The 12,604-nt window shown below is 38.8% G+C and overlaps 1 long non-coding RNA gene across 2 annotated transcripts in view; it reads right to left on the bottom strand.

The window, feature by feature from the left end:
• Positions 1-12,604, bottom strand: part of LOC112541001 (uncharacterized) — a 176,797-nt gene that overhangs the window by 24,215 nt on the left and 139,978 nt on the right. The gene's annotated exons all lie outside the window — the stretch shown is intronic.

Genomic DNA, 12,604 nt, shown 5'->3' with positions numbered 1-12,604 from the left:
TAAACAAAAAAACCCTCTTCCTAATATTTATTGTGGTTACAAGATTACATATATTATATTTATATATAATATACTTGTAATGTACATATGTATAGTAATAATGTATGTAACTGCTTCAAACTTTGAAGCAAGATGGCTTTTTAAAAAGTATGTTTTGCTTCTGTTTTCATGCAAAGAGGGAGCCTCCTCATCCCAGTCAGTAATAAATAAGAACTGTATGCCATTGCATTTAAACTAGGAATAAAAGATTGGAAAAATGATTGCTTTGTGTTTTCTGTAATGTTGCTACATTGTGTGTCTCAAAAGAATCATAAGATGAGGAAGACTGAAAGAAACATTGTAACCTTGAAAAAACATGCCCCCATGTTTCAGGGCCATGTATTCCCATGCTGTCCCCATCGGAAGGACTATAGCTGCTATATTCTTCAGCTAACATCACTAATTGGTATATTAATGGGAGATAATGGGTAGTTGCAATCCATCATATCTTGAAGTTGCCAAGTAAGTCCCTTCTGTGTATTGGAAAAATCAGTTCCAAAGAATTCACCAAGCCGGTATTTAATGCACTTATTTGTACATATGTTGTGTAAATACCCTGTACTTTTTTTTAAGTGATCACAGTTGCTTAGGCTACTTGCTGAGTTTTTTAAAAAAGGAAACAACATTTAAAGCCCTGCAGATTATTTTCTTATTCGTAATAGCTGTAGTATTAGAATACCAAGTATGATTATGCTGGAAGCTGATACAATCATACATTCTGTAGAGTAATCGAAATGGTATTCCTCTGACTGATTTCATGTTACCAGCTCATTTTTTCTGCTGCTCTTCTATGAAAGATTCTGGGCATACCTCTTAAGAACTTGTAAACAGGCATAGAACACTTGAAATTATTATTTATTTACTGTCATTACTGGAAAATGTGTGGAGAAGATTATAAAAACATAATATTAAGTAATATTTTTCTCAGGGAACAGAGAACAGGATGGCTTAATATAAGAAGACATAAAACATGCTTTTTATAATAGCCAGTTGTAGGATTTGTTACCCCAAAATGGAGTTCTGCTTGAGACAGCAGAAGTTGTGAAGCAACTGAGAGGTTGGATGAAAGATCTCCTGAAACCTTTATTCCTCCTCTTGTATGGTTTATACACATGTCATGCATTCAAGGTGTAAATGTGTCTGTATAAATAAGGATGTAATATTAATTCATTCCTTTCAGAATTACCGTCCTACAGCTCTTCAGAAGTCTTAGGGAACAGGTCATTCTAAACAGTGTTACAGGGCTGATCCAGGAGAACTACTGGACCTTTTAGCCACAATAATATCAGGCCAAGACTTGCCTAGTAATCCCAAATACAATTAACCATGGAGACCAACTGGATGCCTCAGACTGCCATATGTGAGCTGCAGAAATCCAAATGACCATTAGATGGCTGCAAAGAGAAGCAGGAACTCTCATTTGTCATTGCCATCTAGTAATCATCTAGACTTTTGCTGGTAGTCCTATTAAAGCAGGGCACAAGGGCAATAGCTTCCCAAGATTAGCATTCAGAGATAGGCTATCCAGATTATGGAGACAATATATACCCTTTATCACTGCTATTCATTGACAGCTTTACCCACTTGGACTGCGTGTCTATTATGGTCACCACCATCACCACAATTTATTGGAATTCCTTTTGTAATTCCAATAGTTCTTTCTGTGAAGAGTTCTTCCATTTGTCTATACTGAATTTGTACTATTCAGCATGATTCAGTGGCTGCGTCCAGGCAGGGTTTCTTTTGGACCATCACCCTGCCTCATTTGTCATGTTTTAGAGGAGTCCAAATAATAACTGCCATTTATAACTTTCATCTTTTTTCTTATCAGAACAAAAGTCTGCTAGGGAGGAAAACATAGAATAGCTGTAGGTTGTCTTAGAATTGGTGATGCTAGGAGCCATTCAGTTGAATGCTGCTGTTAATTCTACTTTTTAATATTATGAGAGAAGAGGAAGCTTTCCCTCTATTCTCTTTTGCTGCCTCTTATCCAAGAGACAGTTGCTAACAAAATGTATAAGTGCAAGGTAGAATATCTGTGATAATTAATTAACTGCTGTGAGAGACAAAATGCTAAAATAAGTTAGAATGATCCAACAAGATACATTCCTATGTAGCCATTTTTCAGGGGCTGCGTAGTGCCATAGCCAAAATACCTGAGCATAGGTTATCCCCTCCCTGTGGAATCTATATACTGAGACTGAACTTACACAAAGTGTGTGTGTGTGTGTGTGAGTGAGTGAGTGAGTGAGTGAGTGAGGGAGGATAAAGAAATTTGTTGATGCTGGGAATGGCAAAATGTTACAGATGGACATTCTGTTTGTATCATACTTCACGAAGGAGATACTTTAATGTACGCTTGTAAGTTTGCACAAAATCTGAAATTCTTAGACTATATGCAGATGACTTCATGTACAAATATTCATTTAACACTCCCCATTTTAGTCTTGCACTAGTTCATGTTGAATATAAATGGATGTGATTATTGGGATGGTGGAGACAAAGCTGTGTGTATCCTGATTTGGATTAGAAGACTGGTTGAAATTTTGCTTGGCTTAAACCCTGGGTAATAGTGAATTCTCCTGAGGTAGAATTCTTGCAGATAAAACTGGGATGGGAAAAAGGGAAAAAGAGGAGGGGGAATTAAATCTTAAACTTGGTGTAATTTGAGTAGTTCAACCTTCTGAACTAGAGTCAGACAAACTTCCATTGCACAAGGCCAGGGCCAATGGTTGTTCCTGATAGAATCTATTGTGAGTTTTCTTCCCTAGAGGAGTTAGCCTGTGGATCTAATGTTTAAAATACATCATTGCAGCAGTGGAGCAAACAGATTAAAGGCATGTGGGATGACAACAACAGACTAATATTGTGTATTTAGTGACATAGTGCTTAGCAAATTTATTTCTGGCATTTTTCTGTGAACACAGACTTTGATGATAACTTTTATAATTTATATGTGAGGCCATTTATGTAAATGGCAAGCAATAAGGAAAAGCACAAGAGAATAGAAGTTGGAACAGATCCAAAAGAATAAAGATATGAATAAAATCAAGAACCTATTTCAAACATGCTACAGGCTGAATCCAAACAAATCTGCAGGTGAAAAGAAATTCATGTGCTTTTTTGAACCTTTATTGAAGACAGAGTTTCCCACTTTTTTTAATTGCAGCTTGCCTATTTGCGGTGCCTTTTGGAATAAATGAAAGAATCTGAGTACCTGTGGTCATCAAACTTTGAGGGGATTCTTTTGTCCAGGCCACTGATCCTTGGAAGTTCACCTTTGAGAAGTTAATAGATAACCCATGACCCATTGGGTCATTGTTTCAGAGATATTTCCTCACCTAAACAGAGAAACAGAATGACCAAGGGCAAAAAAGCAGTGGGAGTGTGAGCAACTTACAACTTGCTGCCAGCTTCCCCATTGATTTCCTTGTGGGAAGCTGGCAGGGAGTGACAGAAATCCATCCTTCCTTCCTTCCTTCCTTCCTTCCTTCCTTCCTTCCTTCCTTCCTTCCTTCCTTCCTTCCTTCCTTCCTTCCTTCCTTCCCTCCTTCCTTCCTCCCTTTTCCTCCCTCCTTCCTCCCTCCTTCCTTCCCACATATAATATAGGCTTGTGCTGTTTGCCCTCCCCTCACAATCCTCAGGAGAGACCTGGTGAAGCCGCCGCCTCCTCCTCCTCCTCCTCCTCCTCCTCCTCCTCCTCCTCCTCCTCCTCCCCTGCTGATCTGTGGAACTGCCTTCCACTTTGCTGGTGGGAGGTGAAACAAAGGGAGTTGCAGACTGCAAGGAAAACTGCACCCCCACTCCTCATTCTGGAGTGTCCCCAAGGGTCCTCTCCCTCAAGGAAGGAAGAGGGCTCACCTGTCAACCACCAGTGCCCCCCCCCCCCCCAGCCAGACTTTCCTCACCAGCAGACATCCAGGTCACTCCTTCATCCTTCCCTCAATGCCAACTGCCGTTAAGAGATTTAAAATTTTGGCCTTGGTTCCAAAACGGCCAATCACTGCTCACCCGTTAGGCCTTGCTGCCAGCCTATTGGGCACAGGGGCCAGAGGGAGGTGAGAAAGAGGTTGGGGATATGCCCATAACAATCACATGACCTAACTGCACTGACGCACCATTTTGCCTAGTTGAAGGTTACAGACATGAGAGTTTTAGTAGTATATAGATTGGCACATCCCTTAAGCTACACATCCCTTAAGCCATAATTGTTGTGGTATAAGCAGCAGACTCCAACATACACTTACCATGAATGTAAGGAGACTTAACTTTCCCTTATCCATCACCACCTTACAACATTAAAATAATTTCAAAAATGCTACCAAGTTCTAAGGAATTTATGGAGTGTCTTAAAAAAGAGGAGGAAAAATACTGCAAAGCCCTTTTTCACAGGGGAAGAAAACTTCCAGGAAAATGCAAGATTGATTTCAGCAAAATTTTACTATTTATCAGATGTTATCTGATAGGGTATTTTTAATATCTTTTTTATTAAAAGTTTTTTTTTAAAGATAAAAGTTTTAAAAAGATAAAACAAAAACTAACACAAGCTAATACAAAATAGAGAGAACCAACAAGCAAAGAGAGAAGGAAAAAAAAAGTGCAGAAGAAGTGGAGAAGAATAAAAAGAAATAGAAGAAGCTTCTGATTTTCCCTGTAGCAAATATAAATATGATTACAAAGTTATCTTTTACTCTATGATTATAAAAAAGCTCAATTCTTTCTATTATCCATTTTTTCTAATCATCAAAACCACAAGTCATAAGTGCATTTTTTTCTGTTTCATGTAAAAATTCTATAAGGGGTTTCCAGTTAACCATAAATGTAGATAATGTCTTTTCTCTGATCAAAGAAGTTAATTTAGCCATCTCTGCAAGCTCTAAAATCTTCACCAACCATTATTCCATTGTGGATAGTGTTAGGTGGAACCTTTCCACTTTTGAGCATATAATAATCTCACTACAGTTGTCATATATAAAAACAAAGTTTCATGACTTTCTCTAGCTTCCTGTCCAAGAGAAATGTCTGCTTTCAGTTGTACTTTAATCTTTAAAAATCTTCTGAATTAATGTATTTGTATCCAAAATTGTTTGGCTTTTTTACACATCCACCAAACATGATAATATGTCCCTTCATGTTGTTCACATTTCCAGCAAAGATTCGAAGCACCTTTATACATTCTAGGTAATTTCTCTGGTGACAAATACCAACAGTATATCATTTTATAAAAAATCTCTTTAAGGTTAGAACATAATGTAAATTTCAATCCTTTCAGCCACATATTTTCCCATTGTTCCATTTGTATATTGTAACCAAAGTTTTTAGTCCATTTTATCATACATACTTTCACTTCTTCTTCTTCTATCCCATATTTCAACAAAACTTTATACATTTTAGCAATAACATGTTCATCATTAGTACATACTTCTGTTTCAAACTCAGTCTTAACATTGTTCAAAACCAAAAAATCTTTTATCCGCTTTAAATTTTTCTGAGAATTGTACATAAGAAAACCATTGACAAGGATATCCTTCTATTGCCAAATATTCTCTTGATTTTATTTTACAATCTCCTTGAGAATATTCTAGAACATCATGGTAAATTAACCATTTATATTTACTTATCATTTCTTGTCTATAAAATGCTTCTTGTGCTGAAAGCTACAAAGGTGTTTTGGGGCAAAACCTAAGTCTGTATTTATTCCATACTCGAAGAAGGGCCACCTGATATGATGATTTTTGAAATCTACATTCACCTTAGCTTTTTCATACCATAAATATCCATGCCACCCAAATCTCACATCATGTCTTTCTAACTCCAATAAATAACCTCCTATTTCTTAACAACACCCACTCCTTCATCCAAACTTAACAGCAGGCAGCAAAATATAATTTCAAGTCTGGTAGACCCAATACTCCTCTTTCCTTTGCATCTTGTAGTACCTTATATTTAACTTGTGGTTTTTTCCCCTGCCATACAAATTTAGATATACAGTATCTTTCTGCCATTGTTTAAATGGTTCATCAGTTGTCAAAACAGGTATTGTCTGAAACAAAAACATAATTCTAGGTAAAACATTCATTTTTATCACAGAGATTCTCCCCAACAGCGACAACTGTAATTTGTTCCATCTTGACTTATCTTTTTAAACTTCATTCCATGTCTTAATATAGTTATTTTGAAATAACATACAATTCATATTTGTCATAGTTATACCCAAGTATTTTACCTTCTCCTCAATCTTAAAACCTGTTTTATTCATCAGTTCTGTCTGATCTTATATCTTCTATATTTTGTTAACATCCTTGTCTTCTGTTTATTAATCTCAAAAACTGCTAATGCCCCAAAAGTTGTTATTTGACTGTTAAGTGTGAAAATAAGTATTTTTAATTAATCCTTTATTTTGGCAATCTCAGTGTTTTGATGGAGTTCTGGTAGTCGTAACATTACTATTTTATCCTCAAAAGGCTGCTGTTAACTTGCAGAATTTCTTAATGTTTAAGAAATTCCTCTTATATCATTTCTTACCATTCTCATTCAACTGATTATAGTTGCTTTTGAAATTTTTTTCTGAGGAGAAAAGAATTTTGGTTAAATTCTACAGGACTGAATGTTATCTTATGTTCTTACTCTCAGTAATAAGAAGATGGTTGAGCATAATACAAGGGGAAAGCCAAAAAAACCCCACAAAACCCTGGAATTATCTTCTGGAGGGTGGGCCCCTTGTAATAGTAAGGGGGCTCCCCCTGCTAGGTGAGTGTTCTAGGAACCCATCTGCATCAGTGTACCAGCTGGGTTGTTGTGAGAGGCTGCGTTCGGCTTCAGTGCATTTTTTTTTTAGAGACTCTTTCAATATGTTTGCCTATTTTGTGATGGGTGATTTGTGCCTTGCTTGCTCATGCCTGAACAAAGAGACAATTGCTTGACTGCGTGCCATTTTTGAAGGAGCAGTTGAAGGCTGACCCTGGCACCTGCACTTACTGTGCTGAGTGTTCAGCAGATTTTGACCAAAAACGGCATGACCCTTGTGCCCCACCCTCCCTATTCACCCGATCTCGCCCCGTGTGACTTTTTCTTCTTTCCCCGGATGAAAAAAGTCCTCAAAGGGAAACATTTTGCTGATGTGGAGGAGGTGAAACAAAAACCAGAAGAAGCACTAAAGGGCATCAAAATTGACGAGTTCAAAACCTGTTTTGAGCAGTGGAAAGAACGTCTCGATGGGTGCATTGCATCAAACGGAGAGTACTTTGAAGGTGACTGAAGTTTGAACATGTAAAAATAAATACACGATTTTTTATAAATAAATTCCAGGTTTTTTGGGGTCCCCCCTCATAGGTGAATGTCTTGTCTTTCATTGTGTTAGGGCTATTGTATCTGGGCTGCAGAAATCAAGGTGACTACTAGATGGCAGAAAAGAGAAACACAAGATCCTAACACTAGTAATCCAGATTTTTACAAGGTAGACCTAAATATGTTGTCATCAGCCCCCTTCTGTGATCACTGAGAAATCATGGATTGTACTGCCAGTGGACTGAACCCAGGTAACTACAGATGAATCAGCCTGATGTCATTCCTGAGCAAAACTGTGGAACAGATGATTAAGCAGCTGATTTTGAGCATTTAGAAAAGAAGACATGGCTTGGTAGAAGCCAGCATGAATTTATTAAAAAAACAAAAAGTCATTGCAAATAACCTGATCTCCTTTTTTAGTAGAGTGTGTGGTTTAGTGGCCCAGGGGAACACAGAGGGTATATTGTATCTTGATTTCTGCAAAACATTTGACAAAGTCTTCTATGAGATCCTAGTAGAGAAGATAGCAAAGTGGACTGGACTATGGTACTACTAGAAGGATAAAAATTTGCTTGAACATTTGTATCCATGAGTGTACATTAACGGTTTCCTGTCAAGTGGAAGGAGGAGTCAAGTGGTATATTGCAGGACTCTATTCTAGGAGTTAATGTTTTTATTAGTGACTTGGATAAGGGGTTAAAAGTTATGATTATCTGATTTGCAGATGATATAAAGATAGTTGAGATAGTATGGTCCTCAGAGGACACCATCAAGATTCAGGAAGATCTATTGGCAAGGGAAACAATGCCAAAAGCCAGCAGGATGTATTTTAGCAGGAACAAATACAAAGTCCTTCATCTGGTCCTTTTGAACCAGATTCAAAAGCAAAAGTGTAGGAGACCATATTGGACAGCAAGATCTGAGTATTTTGAGAAATCTTAAGCAAAAGAAGTGATGCAGCTGCAAAGAATGAATTCAGTCCTAGGCTGCATCAACAGAAACATAGCATCAAGATCAAAAGAAGTCATTATTTATCTTGGCTGTGTATTGGTCCCACTACACTTAGCATATTGCATCTAGTTCTGAGCAACATATTTTAAGAATTACAGTGACAAACTGGACCATGTTCAGAAGAAACGACCAAGATGATAAAAGGCATAGGAGGAGAAACTTATCAGTTGGAGTTGTTGGGTATGTTTAGCTTAAAGAAGAGAAGACTACAGAGAGACATAATAGCAGTCTTCAAGTACTTGAAAGGCTATTATTTAGAATAACTCTGCAGTGTTGTTCCAAAATATAAGACAAAAAATGATTCAAATTACAAAGAACCAGATTTCAGATACCAGCAAGAATTTCTTCGTGGTAAGAGCAGTTCAACAATAGAATAGAATACCTTGGGAGGTGTTGGATTTTGCATCTCTGGAAATATTTCAACAGACACTGGATGGCTTTACACACACACACACACACACAAACTAGAAGAATATGTTGATTAAAAATTTGTGCATTACTTTTTAAATATAAAATCCTGTCCAAATATTCTTGGGGTAATTAGCTGAAACCCCAAAGACCAGAAAGTTTAATAATATTCTCTAGAGATCCCATTAAGGCATGTAGGATTTTTTTTTTTTTTAAATATACAATAAGGAGTTGATCAGCCTTTTACTGAAATACAGTCCTACCTGCAATATACTGATTTTATTCTTTCACTGTTTATCATAAGATGTTTCATTGGCTTTCATTTGGTATTTTATGGATGAATGTTTTATTTCTTTTGTTTTAATCTGCTCTTTTTTATCATTTTGTTGTAGATGCATGAATTCTTTTATTGCATTTTATTTTTATTATTCCTGCTAAGACCACTTTCCCTCCCCAGATGTTTTATGTAGAAAGATGAGACATAAACTGAATCAAACTATCAATTAACAAGAAAGGCAAGATGCACTTTGCCTCCAGGCTATTGAATACATCCATGGAATTGGCAGTTAACAGATAGTACATGACACCAATAGGGATTAAGTGCATTTTTACTCAAGGAAGAAGGATGATAGAACTGAACATTGCCATAAGTTCTTCCACTATAATCTGTCCACATTGAAAAAAATTGGGTGAATTTTGCAAAAAGGCTTACTCACAAAGGTTGTAAAACTAGGACTACATATTGGGGCTGCGTAAATCTGGAAGACCATTAGATGGCAACAGAGAAATATTGAAAATTGTAAATCTTTGCTGCTATCTAGGGATTATATCTATTTTTGCAGCCCTGATTTGGTAGCTTTAGGATAGCCTGAGTTTCTCATCTCAGAGAACTCAAATAGTGGAGGAAAATGAGGACTAACACCTTGTCCCGGCTTATAGATAATTTATTGCATCACTCTTCATGTGAACTAACAATTTTATATAAGTGGTGTACTGGAGCTAGGAGGAATATGACATAATTCACATACATTTCAAATTTTGTTTTTGCTTTTAAAGTAGTGTATAAAATAGGGAAATTTTCCTGAAACAGTTTGCACTATTTGTAAAACAATATGTTGTTGTTAGGAAGGGTCAGCCAAACAGATCTATGATTGCAAATACTAATGCATTTCCACTAAATTCTATCAGTTTCACTTTCTGTAAATGCTAGTATGAAATAAGGGTGTGGAGGTAGAATATAGCTTTGTGTCTGTCAGCCTCACTAGATAGACCAGACCAGAAAACCAACTCCATAGGAAAACTAGAACTATACTTTATTGAGATTGGAAGCAGAACCTTGCAAGTCAGGTTGTGTTATACGTCCTCTCCTTCTTATACCCCAGCAAAGGAGGGAGGTGTTTATCTGAGCTGCTTCAGAATATTATCTTGATTCACAGGACTTAAAAGAATGTTTCAGCCCTGTTTGCCTAGGTTCTTACATATTTCTGTCAAGGTCACCTTCCTTATTCTCTAGAGTGTCTTGTGTTTGCTTTGGATATCCGTTTTAAACTTCCAATTACTGTGTTGTTGTGAGGAATCTATAGGAACCTATTATTGCCTCCTTCAGAGGTGTCTACAGAAGGGGGTCAAAACAGTCAAGATGGTGTCCATGATGGCATGATTAAAGCTTTGACCCCTTTTACACATGTCAGGCATGCAACACATATAAAAAGATTAGGGCTTAGATCACATGGTCACAGCCACCACCTTGACTTTTTGCCCCCCCCCCGACACCCTTGGGCTTCATTCATTCATTCATTCATTCATTCATTCATTCATTCATTCATTCATTCATTCATCACATTTATACAGCTGCCCATCTCATAATAAAGTGACTCTAGGTGGCTTACAATAAAAACAGTAATAAAATCCAAATGTTAAAAACTACAATTAAAAAAATCAGCAATATCATTATTAACAAGATAGTGGACACAACTGATATTAAAAGCAATGCAGCCATCTCATCAACTCACCATTGCCTTGAGATCCCCAGGCCTGTTGCCATAGCCATGTTTTAAGAGACCTCCGGAACAATGTCAAGAATGGGGCCAATCTCACCTCGGGGGGATGATGTTCCACAGGTTGGGTGCCATAACAGAAAAGGCCCACCTTCTTGGCCCCACCAGATTAAACTCTTTCACAGACGGGACCCACACCATACCTCTTCTGCTGGATTTGATGGGATGGGCAGATGTAATTGGGTGGAGGTTGTCCCTCAGATAACCTGGCCCCATGCCATGAAAGGCTTCAAGAGTCAAAATGAGCAGCTTGAATTGGACCCAGAGGCAAACTGGCAACCAGTGCAGCTCATGGAGCAGAGGTGTAATGTGTGCTATTCTAGGAACACACATAGCTGACCATGCCATTGCATTTTGCACCAGCTGAAGCTTCCAGATACTCTTCAAAAGCAGTCCCATATACAGCACATTACAGTAGTCCATTCAGGAGGTGACCAGGACATGAGTGACTATGAGCAGAGCCTCCCAGTCCAGAAACAGGTGCAACTGGTACACAACATGAAGCTGTGCAAAAGCCCTCCTACCCACGACTGCCACCTGCTCTTTGAGCAGGAGTTGTAAGTCTAGGAGGACCCCCAAGTTGCACACTGGGTATGTTTGGGGGAATGCAACCCCATCCAGTGCCAAAGATGGCATAATCCCTGAGCCACTCAGTCTTGCCAGGGTTCAGCTGAAGCCTATTGTTCCCCATCCAGGCCCCACAGCCTCCAGGCACCGGTAAAGGATGTCAACAGCATCACTTGTTGCCAGGGACAGAAAGGTATAGTTGGGTATCATCATACTGATGATACCTCACCCCATGGCGATGGATGATCTTACCCAACGGTTTCATGTAGATGTTAAATAGGAGAAGGGAGGGCACCAAACCCTGTAGAACCCCACAGAATAGGGACCAAGGGTGGGATCTCTCCTCTCCAATCACCACCGACTGGAAGCGACTCTGGAGAAAGGAGGAGAACTAGCATAACACAGTGCTGCCCACCCCCAATCCCCAGAGCTGATCCAGAAGCTGATCCAGAAGGATACCATAGTCAAAGGTATTGAAGGCCACTGAGAGGTCAAGCAGAGCAAGGATGGATGCACAACGTCCATCCCTCTCCTCCAGAGATCATCCAAAAGTGCAACCAATGCTATTTCTGTCCCATACCCAGGCCTAAATCCCAACTGGAAGGGGTCCAGATAATCTGCTTCATTCAGAGTCCTCTGAAGCTGCTATGAAACTGTTACACACACTGCTCCCCAGGTTTGGCTTATGGTCACTCACTCACACACACACACACACAGCCTGTTGAGGCACGTGGATCTTGTCAGCTCCCCTTGCTTTCTACCTGGGTTTTCCAAATAGGTGCGGCTGGAGCAGACAGACACACAGTCCTGGTCAACAGCCGGGAAATAATTAGGGATACACACAGATCACTTCCAACCAAACACTGAGGCACAAGAGATTCTTTGTAATACACGGAGACCCAGTGAATTTAAAGTAACAGCAAAACTTTACTGGTTGCAAGGTACATTTGCTCTTTCTCCTACACACACACACACACTCATCCACACTTACCCTCCTCCTTCCCAACTAGGCTGCCAGGCACTAGCTAGATCCAAAGGTGACTCAGATGACTCAGCTCAGACAACTCAGACAACTCAGAGTGGGTGGGCTTTGGGACCCCTTTTATACCCAAAAGTCCTTGCTTTGTTGATTCACAAGTCTGGCAGTTGTTGATGGGATTGGGGTTTCCATGTGCTCAGGCCCAACTTTTTTTTTCTGGTTTAGGTCCTTTGTTTTTTTTCCTTAACGACTTGCT

This window comes from Python bivittatus, unplaced genomic scaffold (assembly GCF_059951505.1).
Source record: "Python bivittatus isolate LINGU-HERP-01145 unplaced genomic scaffold, Pbiv_v1 ctg000330_np1212, whole genome shotgun sequence".
Classification (NCBI taxonomy): domain Eukaryota; kingdom Metazoa; phylum Chordata; class Lepidosauria; order Squamata; family Pythonidae; genus Python; species Python bivittatus.
The sequence above is the reverse complement of the archived record's forward strand: the minus strand, read 5'-3'. Positions and strand labels throughout refer to the sequence as shown.